Here is a 21,294-nt window from a genome sequence, read left to right as displayed (position 1 = left end):
TTTCCTGGCAAGTGGGCTGTCCATGTGACTATTGAATGCGATGATCTCAGAGCCTGTCCTTTCCCATGCCCTGGCTCCTGCTGACATGACTATTCTCATCTACGTAGGGACCACAAGGGGCTGCCCCATGCAGGTGGGGCTCAGCTAAGCCACCAGTGTCTAAGCCTCTCCTCTGCTTTGGTCTCCACCAGCTGACAGACTTCCATAGGAGCTTCTCCCCGCAGTGACAGGCTCCCTGGCCTGTCTGCACTGTGACCTCTCTACACGAAACACCCAGGGCCACCACCCATCCAGGAAATGAAGTGGATCTCATGAGATTGAGATGGTGATGGGGCCCCAGGTTGATCTCAGCATCTCAGGATGCTCAGGCGGCTGGGTTGTAGTTGACAGTGACATGGAGCCTCCTAAAGGGATGGGCCCTCTACCCTGGCCACTCACAGACCAGTTCCACTGTGTCCAGGGGAGATTCTGGGACCCCATACTAGAGTTACTGAAAACCCTGGGTCAGAAGAACTGTGTGACACTGGGTTTCAGTTCACACAAAAGCTCAAGGTGAGACGCAGCAGGAACCAACAGAGTCGATGTGTGGACTGATGTCTTTTCCAGGGCATCACATCAATAGGACTGTGTTTGTGTAGCCTGGGGCGTCTGGCTTCTTCCACTCAGAAAGACTGCAGTCCCCAGCACATAGGAAGCTGATGCAGGAGGATCGTGAGAACAAGGCCAGCCTGGGCTACGTACCAACACAAAAGGAACAGAGGATATGTTGGGAGACCTCTCGGGTAGGCAGGGAGCATCTCTCGCTCCTGGGTGGATTGCTGGGCTGTGCAGGGCACAGTTGACTTTAGAGCCCAGGGAGTGAGATCATTCTGCTCTGTGCCAGTCCTCACATGTTCCCAGCCAACCTCTCTGCATCCAGGTGGGAGATAGCGTCTCCTTTAGCAAATAGTCACTGGAGATGGGACCACAGACCTCTGGGGCTAGTTCTGACTGAGGCATTTGGGCTTGGCTGTTGACTGATGTGAGCTAACAGCTCTGGGTAGGTTTCTATACTGTCTTGAGAACTTGCTTTAAGTTGTTTTATTCCCCCCCCCAACAAGAATTAATGATCAGGGTAAGAAGTCTGGGCAAGCCAAAGGCCAACTTTCCTATGTGTGAACATGAAGTCAGTTCCCACTAAGTCTCCAACAGGAGCACTGCGAGGTAACCACAGGCTAGCTGGGCACAGTGACGCTGGGCCTCACAGGCCTGGGGTCTTCAGAGGAAAGGGCTGTGACTGCCTAGTGGCATATGCTGCACTCCTGTCCTGACACCCTGCGGCATGAGGACGCCCCCACCCACGGCCTCCCTGCTGCCAGGCCAGATTCTGCTTCCAGGGGCACTGGTGCTCATCTGCCCACTTCCATGGCCTGGCGGGGCTGGACCCGTCCTCTGCAGATTCAGGGTCAGCGTAGGTCCCTGGTAGCTGCATGGGGTGTGGAGACTAGCTGACCTCTGCTGCAGCCCACGGCACTGAGCTCCTAGGTTACTACTGCAGAGGCTGAAGTCATCCGCTGCAGCCCTGAGATTTCTCTGGAATGGGTGGAGGAACTTCTGGCTCAGGCAAGACCTATGTGCAACCTTCCTCTGGGACGTGTGGTGACAGAATCTAAGCTTGCTCCACACACGGGGTGAATGAAGGACACATGAGCGGGGGCGGCAGCAAGGAAGGCGCAGCTGGAACGCTCTGCGGCCATCTAAGCCACCCCAGCTTGATCTCTGTGGGGCCTTATGTAAGCACCCTTCACCGGTCTGACTGATCCCGTCTTATTAGTTCTGAGCATTGACAGCGAGTGCTCCTGGCCATGGATGCGGCTTTACAGGTGGATGCATCCTCCTGCCTGGACCTGGATCCTGCCTGCCCATCCTGCTCTACCCAGTAGTAAGTGACACAGTGATTCTGAGCCTAGTGCCCCTTCTGCCTCCCAGAACCTAGGGTACAGGGCATCTGGGGAGAGCATGTCAGCCTATGTGTAGTTCCACCTGCCCCGTGGAATGAGAGCGCAGCAGCCTTCAGGAAGGTACATCTGGATACCTATGGCCCCAGGGTCCCCGAGGCCAGCCCGGGCTCCTACACTGTGTTGGAAAGAAGCTATATATATTCAGAGACATAAGAGGCACCAGGGCCGCTCACAGCCTCCTCCAAGGTGTGTTAAAAATGGAACTGCAGCGGCACCTCACCCTCCGTGCCCCAACAAAGCTGACAATGCAGACTAAAAATAACAGGTGTTTCTCCTAGAGGCGACAGAGTCAGGCTTGCACTGACACCCCCTCACCCCTCCTGTACGGCAAGAGGCTTAGGGCTGCCGAGCCAGTTGGCCCTGCATCTCAGATCTCACAGGCTAGCAGAGTCTGCATGAAGCCCTGTCTAGAGGCCAGAGGCTGCAGGTATGACACATCCACACATTCCTACTTCATGTCCAGCGCTGCTGGAATGGGCTAAGTGCAGGCCGCAAGGGGCCCCTCCTAGGGTTTTTTCTGCCTCAATCCAGAGCCGCTGTGCGATCTTCTCCATGTGTCCACGGATATCCTTGTCCAGTGAAAGAGGCAAGCGGGTGAAGGAAGAAGTGGTAGGAGGAGACATCACCCCAAGTGCGCTCCGAGCATGCTGAACCTCGGAGGGGCTGTTTCTCTTCCCAACTTGTGATCAGATCAGGGTCTCCACATACTCACGCCTCCTTGAGGCCCCCTGTAGTGTGTGACTTGGATAAAGACCAGGAGGCCCAGGGCAGGGGTTGTGGGTTCAGGGTAGCTCAGGTCAGCTGAGGTCTGGGCCAGCACTGCTCCCACCTTCCATCATGACAGCTGTCCAGTCAGGATGCCCCTCAGGGACAGGAAGCCAGGGGGCACCATGTATAGCCAGCCTCTCCCTCTGTAGAACCTCTCCCAGGATTCTTACTCAGCCTTAAAATGGGAACTTGCATCGACACAGCTGAGTTTGGACGTTTTACTCAGCTTCTCCATGGGGATACCCTTCTACAGAGTAGGACTGGATCCTGTCAGCTCCTGCTCCCCTATCCTTTATCTGCCAGGGCCTGCAAGCCTCAGCAGACATAGACCAGGAGCCACAAGCAGCTTGCTTGGGTCAGCTGGTCATGGGCAAAGCAGAGGGAAAAATCAAACTCAGCAGCACTGTGCACTGTGGTTCCCCCAAGTCTCTGCAGCCAGGCTGAAGCTCACAAGACAATCCACTTTGCTGTAGGCAATCCCAAGAACCCTTCTGTGCTTCTGAGCTATTACCCTCCTCCAGGGTCTACCAACATGCTTCCAGAGGGGTGGGGCCAGAGAGGAGGTCAGAGAACCTTCTCTAGGGTAGGGTCCCCTACTCCTCACATCAGAGCCTGGCTTGGAGGAACAATGGAGACAGATTTCCCTTCTCCCCACTGTTTCTGGGGTGATGCCTGTGGTCCCAATGCATTCCCCAGGCCTCTACTGGGACCTGCTGGTCTCATGGTACCCCTCAAGACATTGCTAAATGGAAGCAGTAATTAAGGGTTAGTCATTCCTGGGCTCACAATACGGCCCTGTTCACCCTCTCCTCTGAGCCTTGGAAAATAGACTGGCTTCTAGCCCCTTCCTAGGAAAGCTTAGCAGAGCCTGTGCAGACAGTGTGTGCAGGGTGCAGTTCCTGAGGCCTTGACATGCAAAGTTACCTCCTACACGCTGGATACCCAGCTAGTCCCCTCACTCAGCCTGGTCCTGAGTATGACCCCAGCCACATCTTGTTCTTTGTGAGACGGGCAGCTCACACTGGGTGTTTCCAGAAGACAATTTGTGACCTGGCCTCTAGAACTTTCTGCCCACGCAGGCTCTGCTGGGCCAGCCTGAGTCCCAGAGCTGTGCCACTGACGAGGGAGCACTGGCTTCTTCAACCTCCCTCCCAGGCTGGAGTCTGGAAAAGGTCCTCACAGGGCAGACCACTGTAAGGCTTCAGTGTGCCCTGCTCTTTGCAGAAACGTAGGCTGGCCCTAAGCAAATACACACGTAGCCCAGGAGGTCAAGTTCAAGGGGACAGGCAAGCCAGGCATGATGGCACATACCTGCAATCCCAGCACTCGGGAGGCTGATGCAAGAGGATGAGTGAGACCCTGTCTCAAAGAACGAACCCATCCTATACACGCTCGGAGGCAGATCGCACACCCACCCACTCACCAGACCCTCCACGCGGTCTCACACATGCATTCGAGGGCAGGCCTCAGCTCAACACCACAGCATGTTTATAGAAATATTGAACAGAAATGTCATTTTTGATGAAGTCTCCCCCTAGAACTCCTGCTTATAAACACACACACAACCTTCTTATAGCCGAAGCTCTCGTGCATGGCAGCTGTCCCCCAGTGTTTTTTTCTCTAGTTAGCTCTCCTTACCCCTCACAGTCCACGGCCATCAAAGAGCCGTGACCGCTGACAGGCAGGCAGGGACCCAGGAGGAGGGGCAGGAGGTAGGGTTTTTATATACAGCTGGGTAAGGAGGCAGGTTTAGCTAACCTCAGTAGGAGTGAGCTCTACAGGAGAGCAGTCTTGAGGCTGCAAATATCTGTGGGGAGAAAGCTACAGTGGGCATTTTCTGAACGCAGACCAGAGGAAGGCTTGGCCGTGTCTCTGAGCTTCACTCATTGAAGGCTTTGCCACGCCCACAGGTGTGGGGCATAGGGGTCTGTCAAGGTTTAAATGGGAATAGCCCCCATAGGCTCATACATTTGAACGTTTGGCTCCCAACTGGTGGACTGTCTAGGAAGGTTTAGGAGGAAGCATGTCACCGGAGGGGGCCTTAAGATTTCAAAAGCCCAAACGAGACCCAGTGTCCCCGCCTCCCCATGTGTATGTGTGTCTGTCTGTCTCTGTCTCTGTCTCAGCCTCTTGCTTGTGGGTCAGATGTAAGCAATCAGCTATAGGTCCAGCACCAGGCCTGTCTGCTGCCATGTTCCCTGCCGTGACGGTCATTACACTTGCCCTCTGTAGCTGTAAGCAAACCCCAAGTAAATTACTTTCTATTATAAGTTGCCTTGGTCATGGAGTCTCTTCACAGCAATACAGTAGTGACTAAGACAGGACCCTTGACATGCCCGTGCTCATGTCAAAAGCACTCACTCAAGACTTCACTCACTCCCTACTGCCTGGCACCAGCTGGAACCATGGTAGTTCACCATACACTTCCCCAAACAGACACCCTTCAAAACAGTGACTGACCTGTTCCACAAGTTCTAAGACCAGTGTGCTCAGCTGCCCAGACACCCCGGTAACCTCAGCCAAAGGCCCAATGGGCTGGCAGGCTGGGTCCCTCCCAAGGCTGGCAGGAAGGTCTCACCCCACCGTCTGCCCCCAGTGCTGCCCTAGACTCCAGCCTGGAGTTTCACAACCTCATCTTGGAAGTGGCCTTTGCACGGGCCTGCCATTGGTCACAGACACATCTGGCCAAATTGGGACCTCACTTAAGTGTTAACATAGGAGCGAGTGGCAGAAGAATGAAGAGCTATCTTGGAGGGCAGCTACACTCAGCTTTGTCCACTGCCGGGTCCCTAAGGTCTCATTGCAGTAGACCAAGGAATGAAGCCTCAACCTCCTTGATCAGCCACTCAGAGGCTATGACTCTTGACCACAGGCCATGACCCTCAGGAATGGGCCTGTGTCCTTTCCCGGGCCACTCCCGGGGTCTTAAGAAGAGGGATGGAGAAAAACACCTGTATCCCCATGGCAGAGCTACTTACTCACTGAGGAGAAACTTGCGACAAGAGCCTTGGAGGCCTCTAGCAGGAATGGGCGGGCGGTGCCCTACGGGGCAGAGGGAGGTGGGTAGCCAGCTCCATGCCAGCTATGCACATGTGACCCCATGGCTCTGGACAGGTAGGAAGAGTGGCCTTTCCGTGCCTCGGTTTCCCCATTGTTCCAGGCAGGCGACTTGGGCACCTGGCAGTGGCACTGGGGAAAGAGGAGGAGTATGAGGTCAGCCTGGCCACCAGCCAGGGTGCTGGCCTTGTGCCTGCACTGACTTTACAGCACTGTCCCTGTTGTCAAGTGCACAGCCCACTGTGGATTCCCTTCCCTGCAGCCGGGGGCACAGCGCTGGCACAGGACGCAGGGGCACACTGCCATCATGAGTCAAGATGACGCGCGCATTTTTCTAGGTGTGTATAGTGGAAACAAAACTAAAATATTAGCACAAGGCTAAGTTTGTTTTACAGCTGCAGTGATCTATGGCGGTACTTGTTTGACTCTGTCTAAACAGCCTTCCCTGTGCTCCCAGCCACTGCCGGCTTCCTGCCCACTGTCCCCTGGGGCTCCAAAGATAACCTGTTCAGCTGACATCCAGAAGGCAGGATACCCTCAACAAAAGACCACCCTAGCAATGTCCAGGACACCCAAGCTCTGCTTCCCCCTTGCATAGAAAAAATCCAAGCCAGGTCTGCCACACTTAGGGTCTCCGTGTGTCCAGGGCTGCAGCAGGGCCCAAGGGTGCTCTGGCCTCTGAATTCGTGATGGTTATGGTCCCCTCTCCCGAATCTCCATAGCATAGCCCCAGCACCGGCCTACCTGAACACTGACAGCAGTGAGCTTTGTCCACAGGTCTCACTGAACCAACTCGGCCCCTCAGACACTTGGGTTCTGAGCTACAAACTTTCTTCCTGAACCCCTGGGAAACCTCCTGGCCGGGAGAAGCTGCTCTGGGGACAGCAAGGCAGGGCTCCACAGCACTGTTACCCTCCCAGGAACTCAGCCTAGAAAGAGGCGAGAAACAGGCAGCCATCTGTGTGTAGGAGCTAAGCTCACAGGGCCAGTGACTGACAGGTGCTGACAGACACATATCCACAAACAACTTGAAGCCGGTTTCCCAAGCTAACGCCATCCCCCATCCTGCCTTGAGAGAAGCGCTCTTGGCAACAGTAGAAACACCAAAATGTCACATGGCTCGGGGAAAGCAAAGAGCTTCAGGAGAAAAGGGGGAGGGCCAGTGGGATCTTTGGGGAGGCTTGGCCAGCAAGTGTGGAGTATACAAGAGGCAGCCGAGGCTGGTACATTGTACGGGCTGAATGCACTCAGCTACAATGACAGCTCAAACCCGTTACACTCACACTTGATGTGACTGTCACACCCCACCCCTCCCAGTGCACTCTGCCAACAGCTGGCACCAGGGACCATCCTAGAAGCTATTGCTGGCCTCAGGTTTGTTACTCAGGAGCTGTCTGTCTGATTTTAAGGGACAGTGTCTTTCACTGAGTCCTGAGGCTCACCAACTAAGTTAGGTCCCGTGGCCAGTGAACTCCAGAGACCTGCTGGTCTCTGCCTCCCCGCATGGAGATTACAAATGCACACCCAGGGGCCTGTTTTGTTTTAAGTTTATTCTTCTCTCATATATTATACCCGGGCCACTGTTTCCCCTTCCTCTTCTCCTCCCAGGCCCTCCCCCAATTCACTCCGCTTCCATTTCCCTTCAGAAAAGGGCAGGCCTCCCATGGATACCAACCAAACACGGCATAGCAAGCTGCAGCGGGACTAGGCGCTTCCTTCCCCTTGTTGGATAAGGCAGCCCAGTATGAGGAAAAGGGTCCCCAAAAGCAGGCAAGAGAGTTGGAGACAGCCCCTGTTCCCACTGTGAGGAGTTTCACAAGAAGACCAAGCCGCACAACTGTCACACACCACAGGCTCCCTGGTTGTCGGCTCAGTCTCTGTGAGACCCTGTGAGCCCAGGTTGGTTGATTCTGTGGGTTTTCTTGTGGTGTCCATGACCCCTCTGGCTCCTACAATCCTTCTCCCCCTGCACATCCAGTTTTGTAAATGGGTTCTGGGGTTCAAACTCAGGCCCTTGCGCCTGTGTGACAAGCACTTCAGCGACTGAACATGTCCGGCCCAGAGTCCACATTTTCTTGAATGTGGCTGTTGTGAACACCATGGCACTAAGTAAGCGTAGCTGCTGTCTTAGTTGTGTTTCTAGTGCTGTAATAAACACCATGGCCAAAAGCAGCTTGGGGAGGAGAGGTTTATTTCAGCTCACAGTTCCACATCACTGTCCATCACTGAGGGACCTCAGGACAGGAACCTGGAGACAGGAGCTAACCCAGAAGCTTATTTCTCAGTCTTCTTTCTTATAGCTCCCAGGACCACCAGATTCAAGGCGGCACTGTCCACAGTGCCCCGTCCCCTCCCACACCAATCATTAATCAAGAAAATGTACCACAGGCTTTCCCGCAGGAAAACAAACCAGCACATTTGCACGGCTGCCTCTTCCTTTAGCTATATGCCCAGAAGTGGCATAGCTGGATCTTATGGCTCTACTTTTATTTAGTTTTTTTGTTTTGAGAAATTTACAACTGACTTTCATGGTGGCTAGACATCTTCCCCTGCATACATGTTTGTTTTACAATATGGGGTCTTGAACCCAGGGCCTCTGGCATGCTAGGCTAGTACTACGTCACGGACCTACATGCTGGGTCACATTTTTTTGATGCTAACCGCTGGGACACACAGATGGAACGCTGTCCACTAAGGATGACAAACACACTTCATGGACTTATCCATCACTTGCCCTACTTCTCTCAAACACTCTCTTCGGTTCATTTCCCCTTGGTTGATTACATCACTCTTTTTTTTTATGTATACAACACTCTGCCTCCATGTACATCTGCAGGCCAGAAGAGGGCACCAAATCTCATTACCAATGGTTGTGAGCCACCATGTGGTTGCTGGGAATTGAACTCAGGACCTCTGGAAGAGCAGCCAGTGCTCTTAACCTCTGAGCCATCTCTCCAGCCCAGTTACATCACTCTTTGGTGTTTGAAACTTTCACATACACACATACACACACACACACACACACACACACACACACACACACACACACACGAGTCCCCTGAAGGATAGACACATTTCCTCCCTTCCCATGGACTGTGGTGACTGCTTCCTTTGCTGAGCACACTTGAGTTTCATGTGTCTCCGTCTGTTGGCTCTCACTGTTATTCCTGGGCTAGCACAGTCCTCTTCCAAAAGCTGATCCGTGTGCCTCTACCTTGAAGACTTTTCTCTGCATTTACTTTAGCAGTTTCACTGGTACAGGGTATGAAGTGGGGGATCTAGTTTTTGTGTTCTACACTTGAGTGAACACCCACTTTTCCTGACACTATCTGCTGAAGGGGCTGTCTCTTCTACAGGATGTTTGGGAATTTTTGTAGAGAGTTAGGTGGCTGTAGCTGTCTGGGATCCATTCACTGGTTTATGTGTCTACATCTGTGTCAGTACTATGCTGTTTTTGTATGATGGCTCTGTAGTATAATTGGAAATTATGTATTGCTCTTTTTGTTCAGGATTGCTTTGGCTGTCTGGGGTCTTTTGTGAAGAATGTTATTTTGAAAGGATCACATCAAATCTATAGACTGATTTGAGTAATACAGCAATTCTTACAATATTAATTCTTTCAGTTCACGAGGAGAGCTTTCCATATTCCAATGGTTTCACCAATTTCTCTGTCCCATGTTTTATAGCTTTAATTATTAACATCTTTTACTCCTTTTTGTTTTCATAGGTAGGTTTGGGTTTTTAAGCATTAAATTACTCATCTGTATGTGTGTGTCAGGAGGTCTGTGCATGTGTGAGCACAGATGCTCATGGAATCAGAAGAGGGTATCAGATCCCTTAGAGTTGGAATTACAGGCAGTTGTGAGTTACCCAGTGTGGATTCTGGGAATTGAACGTGTCCTCTGCAAGAATGGTATGTGTTCTTAACGATTGAGCCATCTCTCCAGCTTCTGTATGTTGTAATTTTAAAAAGCAGTGCATGAGAGAAAGAGGCCATACGACAGAGCTTGCATGGAAGGGTTTTTTCCTTGGGGGAAAGTGGGGAGGGGAGAGGGGAAACTGACCTCTGGGGACAGGAGTAGCAGAAGAGGAGAGAGAGAGAGAGAGAGAGCGCACAGGTGGTGATCTTAGTGGCTACAGCTGAGGGTGTATCCTGTCAGAACCCCAAGAGCAGGCTAGTACAGATGCCTGAATACTAACACTGTATATAGTCTTTGATGCCTTAATACTAACACTGTATATTGTCTTTATCAGGTTGAAGAGGGCTATTTCTAGTCCTAGTTTCTTTGGGGCTTTTATCATGAAAGGATGCTGAGCCAACTTTCTGTTGTCTCCAGGAAACAAAAGATACCCACAGGCTGGGAGTCAAAGGATGAAAACAATCTACCAAGTGAACAGAAACTGGAGACAAGCTGGCTGATAAAGTAGATTTCAAACCAAAATTAGTAAAACAAGATAAAGAAGGCCACCACATAGTAATAAAGAAAATATTTCATCTAAGATATAAAGATTGTAAATATATATGTACCAAATGCTAGAGCTTCCTGTATCATAAAACAGATACTGTGGACTTAAAAGATCAGACTGGTCCTAATACAATACCCATTGTCATCTTAGATAGGTTATCCAAACGAAAATCAGCAAAGGACTCTTGGAGTTAAACTACAATAGATGAAATGGACTTAACAGATGTCCATAGAAGGCCCTACTCAAGAGAAACAACACACATTCTCGTCAGCCATCCATAAAACTACAGTTGACCACATTCCAGGCCACAGATTGATTCTTACCAAATACAAAAGAATTTAAATAATCACTTGTGTTTCATCAGCTCACAATGCAATAAAAATAGAAATCAACAGCAAGAAAAACAACAGAGAGGACACAAACGCGTGGAGACTGAATAATACACTCCTGAGCAAACAATGGACCACTGAAGAAAAAGGAGGGGGGGTTAAACGTTCTGAGAATCAAATGAAAGCGAAAGCACAATTTCCCAGAACCCCTGGGGTACAACGAGGAGGCTCTAAGAGGAAGTCTGTAGCTATGAATGACTTAAAAAGTATTAGAATAATCTCCAATAAATAATCCAATGATGTATTTCAAGGTCCTAGAAAAACAGGACCAATCCAGAGGGCGGTGTTGGCACACGCCTTTAAACCCAGCACTGGGAGGCAGAGGCAGGTGGACCTCTGTGAGGCCAGTCTGGTCTGCAGAGTGAGTTCTAGGATAGGCTCCAAAGCTACAGAGAAACCCTGCCTCGGAAAAACAAAACAAAACAAAACCAGTCCAAACCCAAAAGCTGTTGACAATAATAAACAATAAAGATCTAGGCAGAAATTATGAAATAGAGACAAATTCAACACAATCTCCCTCAAAATCTCAATGACAATCATCCAAGCACTAGAAAAACAATCCTACATTTCTTTCTTTCTTTCTTCTTAATGATAGGGTTTCTCTGTGTTGCTTTGGAGCCTATCCTGGAACTTGCTCTGTAGACCAGGCTGGCCTCGAACTCACAGAGAACCTTCTGCCTCCGCATCTCGAGGGCTGGGACTAAAGGCATGTGCCACCACCACCCGGTCAATCCTATACTCCATATGGAAGAAAAAGAGGCTCTACACAGGGTTAGCAAACCTTAGCTGAAAGATAGCTGAAGGTACCACAATATCTGATCTCAAATTATGCAACAGCCCCACAGCAATAAAAACATCTTGGTACTTGGTCTGTTTCTATTCCTATTGTTATGATTAAAATGCTGACAGAACCAGCTTAAAGGAGGATGGGCTTCCTTTTTTTTTTTTTTTTTTTTTTTTTTTTTTTGGTTTTACGAGACAGGGTTTCTCTGTATTATTGTTTTGGAGGCTATCGGTCCAGCCCGGCCTCAAACTCATAGAGATCCGCCTGCCTCTGCCTCCCGAGTGCTGGGATTAAAGGCGTGCGCCACCACCACCCGGCTGAGGATGGGCTTCCTTTGGCCCACGTTTCCAGGGTGTGGTCCACCAGCAAGGATGCAGGATCTATCTTACAGTAGTGAGGTGAATGCATGCTGGAGGGGGAAATGGATGTGAGAAAGAGAATAGGAGATAAAAAATGCAATTAAAATATTTAAAGAGTATTAGGTAGAAGAAAGGAAAACAGTAACATAAAAATCATTTTTGAAAGCATAATAAAATAAAAAGACTAAGAAACAGTTAATCAGGCTTTGTGCGGGTCTGGCTGGTGTGGTTCTGTTAAGCTAGTGTGGCCTACGCATAAACGAGAAGCTGGGCTCTGCAGAACCCAGGAGTCCAGGTGGTTCAGTGTGGGACTGGGTGCGATTGGGGTGCGATCGATTAGGACAGGGTTTGCAGTTTCTGGGGTAAGAAACCAAGCCAAGATCCTCGTGGCTTCCCGCAGGGCCTACTGGCACCCGGCAAAGGTAGGGTCCAGCTTCAGGGGACCCCCAGGCTGGGGCTAGAATATAGTATGAAGCCATGCACTCATCCATACCCCCTCTCTGCTCAGTCCTGACCAGGCACAAACCCCAGAGGGGTCTCTGCCCCCCAGAAATGTCCAACAGGAACAAGAGGATGCAAACCAGGTCACACGTGAGTGGGGAAGACAACAGGGGAGTGTCAGCAGAAGACGCAGGTGGGAGGGAATTCCCGTGCTCAGCTGGAGACTCTGGGAACACAAAACCCTGCAGCACGAGGAAAATTAATAACCCGCTCACCCTGCCAACAGGAAAAATAATAACAGAACACACGATTTTCTCAACAGGCCCCAGAGCAGAATTCAATGAAAGTCCGCATCTCTCTGTGATAAAAATGCTGTGCAATTAGGAATAACAGGTTTCATCGCTCTTCTGATGGAGGATGTGTTTAAAAGCAAACACCCACAAGGTACCTGGAAGAGTGTGCGGGTTTGCCCCACGAACACACATACTCATTCACATGTACATGCACCACACGTGCTGCACATACCACATGACTCTATCCTGAGGATGGTGTACTGCACACACACACACACACACACACACGCACACACACGCACACACGCACGCACGCACGCACACACACACACACCTTCATTTAGGTGGCTGCTGCTTGCCAGGTTATCACCCTGAGGATTCCAGGCCTTAAAGACATGTCCGGATTAAGGTCCAACATGCTGATGAGGCAAGGATGTCTGAAGGGGAAAAGTGGAAAGTCCAGCAAGCCTGGCTCTGGGTCAGGAAACCCCAGACAGTGCACACGACCTTTGTGTGAACAGCCAGCAGTGTCCTGGCTTGGACTCCATGAAGAACACTGGCTGGCTGGCTTCCCATAGCCAGTTCTAAACATAGTGACACTGTTATCAGTAGTCACAGTAATGAACGGTGACTTAGAGGGATTTGACAGACACGAGAACCTCTTAGGCATCCTGGTGACTCTGCTCCGTCTGTCTGTCCACCGTCCACTGCTAGAATATGCCTCCCAGGTGATCTGCCTATACTTTATGCCCATATGGTCACGGCCCAGGGACTTTGGGCCAAGTTTACTGTAAAAAGACGTTTCACCACAGAGAACCCTTGTCCCATAGAAATGCAGGACAAAGAGGTGGAAGCATTCTCCTCAGGGGTCCGGGAACACTCTTAGGGAGGGAGAGCAAGGGACCCACATAGCCAGAAAGGGACACACAGATCTACGGCCAGGCGGCAGGAAAGGGTCCCAGGACGAGGTAGCCTTGGAGGGCTTCAGGAGGCTGAGGAAGCAGTGTCCCTGTAGTCAAAGGGATGGCCTGACAGGCCCTCACAGGGAAACACCTCAGCAATACACGGGAACCTGGCGTTTGAAGAGGCCTAGAGGCAGGCTGCAAGCCTTTGAGAATTGGGGAGTCAGCTGAACATTGTTGAGGAAAGGCCTAGGCCCAAGCTGCGCCATTGAAGACCCATCCCTATCTGGCTCTTCAGGAGCCAGGCCTGGGTAGACACTGGCCTCTCTCAGGACTGAGAGCAGAGGGCTCTCAAGCCAAGTCACCCAATTGCTGGTCACACTCACCATCTTCAGTCGCTCCTGAATCAACGTCTCAATCTGGACATTCATCCTTGGTGAGACCACGCAGTATTGGGGTCTGGGTGGTCCCAGGAGGGGCCCCGAAGGTACCGCTCACTGGGTTCTTTGCTACCCCCACAGCCTGGTGAGCACAACTGTGGCTGGTATCCCTGGGGCCCAGAGAACTGAGCGATGGACACACCAGGTCTCAGAGTGACCTATACTGACCAGCAATAATCAATGGAAGGGATCGGGGCTTCCATGGCCCCTCTCACAAATGCTTCCTCCTGTAGCCCTAAGATGGCATCGCCACCGCGCCTCTGGGAGCCCCGAGAGTCAGAGTAAGTCCAGTAGTCTCTGGATGAGCAGCAGGGCCAGTGAACAGCTGAGTTCTTGCTGGAGGCTGGGACATCTAAATGGAACCATCTTCCATGTGTCCTGCTCAGGGTGTCTCATGGCCTCTACAGCTAGAACTTAGCAGATGGAGGAGACACTGGGGTCTCAGGGAACCCATAGCACCTCCTCCAGCACAGCTTGCCCCAATCTAACAATCCTGACTAGCTGTGCCCTGCTCAGGGCCCCAGGACAGCCCCGAGCTCCAGAACCCCGAGATGGGAGAGCTTGACCTGCTCCAAGACAAGGGCAGGGCTTCCTCTATTCCACGCCAGGTGCATGGAAGCTTCAGAGCTTCCTAGCAGTCTGAGCACCTGAGAACGGAGACACCATGAGAAGAGGAACTCCTGTCAAGGGGTACCAGAAGTCAGGCCTGGGCCAGCTTTGACAAATGCCACCTCTGTGTCCAGGAGGCTATCCGTGGTCCCCATGATGGGCCACTTGTTCCTCCAGACTGGCAGGCATCTCACAGGGTGGGCTGCTCTGGAACAACTACCAAGACACCCCCATTCCAGGGACAAGGGCCCCACAGCACCAGGTCTCAAGGTTCAGAAGGGTTAGACCAGCTCCCAAGGTTCAGAAGGGTTAGACCAGCTCCCATTCCTCCCTTGGTTCCTTGGACATTGCTTGTGCCGCCTTGGAGATGGCATGTCTGCCATGTGACCCTTGGCCTGGCCAAGAACAACTCTGGCCATACTCAGCTAGCCTCCTTTGTCGCTAGAGCAACTTTTGAACATCTGTCCTTCTGTCTGGGTCCCCAGGGGACATAGTTCCACAGATAGATGGGAATTCTCCCCACAGCTCCTAGGACAGCCCAGTGACAGGCACTGTTCCTACTGGACCCTACCTACCCAATTACGCAGCCAGTCTGTGAGCTCAGCAGATGTAAATCAAGTCTTGCCAGGGCCAGCTCCCTCACTAAAGCTAGTTAAACCAGAGACTGGGGCTTGTAGTAGAGTAGTTCAAGGATAGGGAGTGTGAACAGCTTCCGAGAATCTCCCACATTTAGATGGGTTGTGGCCACCCAGTGAGACTTGGGGCTGTGGTCCCAAGTTGGGAAATAGTACATAGGCCTGGATAGTCAAGGCCGGGTACCCTGGGCCCCTAACTTCACCCTCAGTGGGGAGTCCCCTGAGCTCCCCACTCCCAGATATGGTTTCTTCTCCCACCTGTCTCTACTACACTGAGGCATTTTCCATCCCACCCCCTCACTTCCCATGACGTCAGCAAGCACAGGAGTCAGGTGGGGTGTCCCTGAAGACTCTTAAAACCCACAAGCCAGGAAATCAGGCTCCTATGGTGGACATGGACTTGACCAGTGCCTCCTCATCGATCTTCTGAGCTATGGGTGCCTTTGTCTCAAGGGTACAGTCCCTTTCTGGCATCTGGAATGTGACTTACCTTGGGAAGATGACTGGAGTTCCCTGAGCACCAGCAGGCCCAGGCCCACAGTCTCCTGGTTGTCTGTGGCCAAGGACAAGTCATATGGAGGCTGGGTGCCTTCTCCCCAAAGGAGAGGATAGGGTGGCCTCTGCGGGTAGGACTTCCTTCTCCCTGGCTCTCCCAGTCACCCAGCCTCCCTCAATCTGGGAAGTATACTCAGCCCAGCCTTGGCCAGTGCGGTACAGGTGGACATTGCTGATGTATCTCTGAGACAGCCATTACAAGGGGACACTGTAATTTTCCTGTCCCCCTTACGACTTTCCCTCTGTCCAGTTCCTGCCTAGAGAGAATGTGAATACGACAGCCAGGGCTCTTGCATCTGCTTTAGCGTGACAAGAACGGGACTGGCATCTAGGCTGCGGGTGACCATTAGGGAATATTATTTTAAGGTGTGTGACTTTTGTTTATGCTGCTGCATTGGTTTATCTCTGTGAGGCTGTGTTACTGTGCCTGTCTAAAACACCTGATGGTCCAATAAAGAGCTGAATGGCCAATAGCGAGGCAGGAGCATGGACAGGCAGGGCTGGCAGGGAGAGAGAATAAACAGGAAAACCAAGAGGAGCAAGCAGGAAGAGAACAAGGAGAGGACGCTGCTAGGAGCCAGCCATCTGGCCAGCCAGTCAGCCAGCCAACCGGCCAGCCAGCCCCTTAGTAAGAGTAGAAGTGAGATAGATATACAGAAGTGAGATAAGGAAAAAGACCAGAGGCAAAAAGTACTGGGGGGGGGGTGGATAAGTTAAGAAAAGCTTGCAAGAAACAAGCCAAGCTAAGGCCGGGCATTCATAATTAAGAACAAGCCTCTCTGTGTGATTTATTTGGGAGCTGGGTGGTGGGCTCCTCAAAAAGCTAAAAGAGTAAAGATAAAAAATATCATACAACAAGTGACAATGGGCAACCCTCCAAATGTCTCATTAACAGGAGGCCACGCTGCCTTTGGGGCACCAGATTTATGTGTGGGTTTCAAGTAGCTTGTAGCAAAGACTGGTAGGTGACCAATGAAATCTCTCGCTTCCTTGGAATTTCTTCATCTCAGCCTGCTTGCGATTCGAATACCATAGGCTAGTGTCCTGTCCCTAGGAAGCTCTAGAGTCTGTCCCTGACCCCCCTGGAAAGAAGAGCTCGGGGCCCAGGCTCTGGTCCACCACCTGCCCTTCTCACTGGGGTCTCAAGCCTTCCTCCGTGTCTCCCAAACTGCCCTTGGGTTCTTCTGGCCCAGGAACCCAGAAGTCATGGAAAACGGCTGTCCACAGGGGAGGCCAGGTGGATGGTGGGATGAATGTGACAATCAGAGGTGAATCTGTAGAGGAGCAGGCCCCGAGGACAGGCAGAAGGTACAGGGGCTGGTGACTCAACTACAGGGCATATGAGGAACCGCTCCAAAGTCGGGAGCTCCTCCTTCCTGCAGACCCAACCTATGACTGTGCTCCTGAAGAGAAACCAGAAGCCAGGGGAGCAGTGAGGACTCAGGTGTGGGAGGGCTCTGCTGGCCAGAAACTTCACCCAGGGATCTCTCTCCAGGTTTCCTAGTTCTGAGAAGTGGCCCCTTCCAGTTACCCTGCTATCACACAGCACGTCTGGAGGAAGGACAGGAGCTGCCGGTCACTCCTTCCAGATGAGACATATGTGGCTAGTGAACCCAATTACTCAACCCATGGCTTCAAGGTTGAGCACTGCTTCAAAACACCCAAGGGAGGACTCGGAGGGCCCTGTGGGGCTTTGTGGGAGCCTAGAAATTCATTATTTACCCAATCCTCACCTATTGCAAGTGGGAGCCAGGGTCCACACCACCTCCAGGCAATAGCCTGTCTATAGATTCAGAATAGAGAAAAGCGGGGGCCTGATGCTCCCGACTCATTAGCCAACTTCCAATGGACACTCATCCATCACTGCCTTCCGAGAGGAAAACCATTAGTAACCTCCTCCTCCCCACTAGACTAGAACAAGATCCCTAGGACTGCCTTAGACACCGACATGTTTCCCACACACAGCCTGTACGCTTGCCTATCTGTACCCATGAGTGTGGACAGTATGTGTATGGTGTGAGCCTGCACGTGTGTAGCCAGTGTGTATATGGTGTGAGCCTGCACGTGTGTACACAGTGTGTGTATATGGTGTGAGCCTGCACATGTGTAGCCAGTGTGTGTATGGTGTGAGCCTGTACATGTGTAGCCAGTGTGTGTATGGTGTGAGCCTGCATGTGTGTAGCCAGTGTGTGTATGGTGTGAGCCTACACATGTGTACCCAGTGTGGGGTGCGTGTGCACCCGCATGCAGAGCTGTCCAATCCCTGACCCTGTGGCGGGCTGAGCTGCAGAGGAGGACAGGTTGCCCTGTGCCTCTCACACAGCTGAACCTTGGGAATCAGGTCAAATAAGGGTTGGAGAGCTGAAGGTGAGGGCAGCACCTGGCCAAGAAAGAGGAAGGGGGCTCAGTACTCGGGCCGGGAAGGTCAGGAGGGAAGCTCCCCCAGACTCAACTTCCTGCTGCTGCCATCTTCAGATAGTCTGCATTAAAGGGACGAGGAGGCCACTTGTACTTCAGAGGCATGACAGACACCCCTTGGCATCTGCGTCTGTGAGACTATGAAGGAACATTTAGATTCGGAAATACAATTGTCAATTTCTTAAAAATGGCTTACTAGAAGCGGTTAACTCTTTCAATGTTGCAGCATTTTTAACCTCTAAGGCAGACTGAAGCCATACCACGATGGCCCTGTAACTGTTCTAGTCCACATGGTGGCTCACAACCACCCATAACTCTGGTTCCCAGGGGATCTGACACCCTCTTCTGAACTCCACAGGCACAAAGCACAGGTCGGATGCACAGACATACATGCAAGCAAAACACCTATCCATGTAAAAAAAAAAAAATACATGTTAAAAAAAATGAGGTAGGTGGTCTCAGGGTCAGGGCTCAGGTCAGACGCTAGAGTGACTTCAAAGAGGATGTGGAGGCCGGGCTGCTATCACCACAGCCAGCTGGCTCTACGACATCCTGGAAGCACACGCTGATAATGCTCCCTGGAAACAGGCCACGGGGGGGGGCGTGGGGGGTGGTGGCTGAGAACCGGGAGGCTGGGGCCCTCCCTGCCCACAGCTGCCGGGGCCATGTTCAGGAGCCACATATAGACTGGGCCTGGGCAGCAGCCAGCACTTCCCAGTGTCTCAGGGTGATGTTATCGCTGTTCAGGGAACATTCCAGAAGAAACGCGCCTGGTGTTTATTCAACACTTGGCTTCTAAGCAGCACAGAAGCCTGCGGAGTGTCGGCCTGGGCTGCTGCACAGCCTGGGAGCCACGCATATGCCTGCGTCCCACACATCCCAGCACCCTCTGTCCAAGTGAGGTCTAGGGTGCCCACGGCCCAGGCAGCGGAGGGGGGCTGTGGGCACTGTGGGAGGTGAAGGCCCACCCACTTATTCCATCATTCATTCCTCCAATGACAGGGCACATGAAGCGCCTCTACCCACTGCCCATGGCTCCCAGCCCGTGGGAAAAGAAACATTAGGCTACCACAAGGCTCACACACACTGTATAGGTGCAGCACTAAGCAGACAGAGAACGTGGCCACGGCTGTGCCCTCAGGCTGCTTTTTCATTCCCTCGGGCCCCTGGCTCTCCAACATCACTGTCCCCTCACCTCCCAATGCAGTGGGGGTCCACAGACTGCTCATCTCAGAAAAAGAAATGCTAAAAACCCAAGCCCCAAGCAAGATGCCAAGACCACTTTGCTATCCTGAGAAACTTCGTATTCCCAGGAGAGCCATGAGCGGGCAGATTTGGAAATGGGACCCATTCCCAAATACTCATAGTTGGGTATATGCCGTCAGGTGGGGCACACCTGTGGTCCCAACAACTGGTAGGCTGACAGGCCACAAACTTGAGGCCAGCCTGGGCTACACAGCAAGACCCTGTCTCAACAACAAATATGGTCAGAGCAGAGGGCCCTAAGCCTAGTGTGACTGTTCTGAGCACATGCATGCCAGCTCACATACTGTCTTCCCCGCCCCCATGGCCCCCAGATCCTGGGACCAAGCAGTGTGGGGCAGGGCTGTGAGCATTTGGCCTCCACTGCTCCATTACGCCACCCAGCTGGCACAAGGCTGCCACCACCCCACAGTGTGGCCACGCCAACATGGTTCTAAACTTACCCTCAGAGCAGTAGCAAGTCCTGTGAGACGACCTAGTCACCCACCTGTCCAAGCCTGTTGGAGCAAGGGAGACTAGGGTGGGCGCTCCGTGTGTTCATTTATGGTATTTTCATCCACATCGAAGGCCAGCTGTAATTTATCCCAGCACACAAGGGTAAGCTGTGTGGTCTGCCCAGGATCAGGGGCCACGCTTCAGCAGAGTGGCAGCCAGGAACACACAGCAGAAATGTAAAAGGGGGCCGAGGAGAGGACACATGGCTGGGGAACAAGCCGGGGCCATACTGTAGCATGTCTCAGGTCTGGCTGGCTGCTGAAAGGTGAGGTCCCTCAGTGTCCCAGTCACCAGAACTCAGGAAGGCCTTCCTTACAACTATACACCCCAGTAAGGATGGGGCGGGCAGGCCCAGTCTTGCTTAGGACAGAGGAAACTCCATGGTCGGGGTCTGGGCTCAAGGGGGGCACTGCTTAGCTGGGAGTCCCGTACTCCAGGGCCACTGACTCTCCTCCTATGTTGGGCATGTTGTGCTAACAAAGTACTTGAGAATGGGCTTAGGAGGAAAGGTCTGTCTGTCCCTGGTAGCTTGGCCCCACAGTGGTGACATCACAGCAGGTCCGCTCAGTTCATGTGACTGAAAAATCAAAGAGGGTCCCAATGTCCCTTACATGGACACACTCCCAAAGAGCCAACCTCACTGGGCCCCGCTTCCTCCCAATATGGCTACCAATTTCAACAGAGGATCTCTGGGGACAGTCAATGGCATCCCCACAGCTGCCTGTCCCTGCTCAGCAGACACTGCTTCCTGCTGTCTCCTGTCCCCACTGTCTGACTACCCTGACCCTTCCTTGGTGGCCAGTGTATCTATCCTGAGCAGCGTGTGGCTGGAGAAGCCAGGTTCCACCTCAGGGAGGGAAGGACCAAGGCACTGTTGTGCCCAATGTCATTTCATCTGCTATGTAACTTTCAATTTAGCACAAAAACTAGGCAATTTTATGTTTCTACAGAAATGTATTGCAATGTAATTCATTCTATAAAGATTAGGAAACACAAAACCAGCAAACGCCCATCATTCACGCAGAGAACCGCTTTCTTAGGATCTGACTCCTGTGTCCATCCATATGGAGAGCACATGCATTGTCTGAAGTAAAATAGGGTAGCCACAGCTGATACACCCCTGCCTGTCCATGGTGTCCAGCCTCTGCCCAGCAGGGCCATCCCAGGCCACTCTCTTGCAGCGATTCCGAGGCAGTCCCAATGACCCCGGCTTGACTCCTCTCCTGCTCAGTCTGTTAGTGCCCTCCGCTGGGCTGGCCCTGACCTGCTGCAACTGCCCTGTATATGAAGTCAGCCTGCAGAATGCTCTCCCAAGTAGGACCCTGCAGGGTGGCCCAAGGCTCCCCAGCAGGCATCATTAAAAGGTACTAGCAGCCATGGTCAGACTGGAAGTCACATCACAGAGACCTCAGTACACAA

Source organism: Mesocricetus auratus, unplaced genomic scaffold (assembly GCF_017639785.1).
Source record: "Mesocricetus auratus isolate SY011 unplaced genomic scaffold, BCM_Maur_2.0 Super-Scaffold_100027, whole genome shotgun sequence".
Lineage (NCBI taxonomy): Eukaryota > Metazoa > Chordata > Mammalia > Rodentia > Cricetidae > Mesocricetus > Mesocricetus auratus.
Note: the sequence above shows the minus strand (reverse complement) of the source record.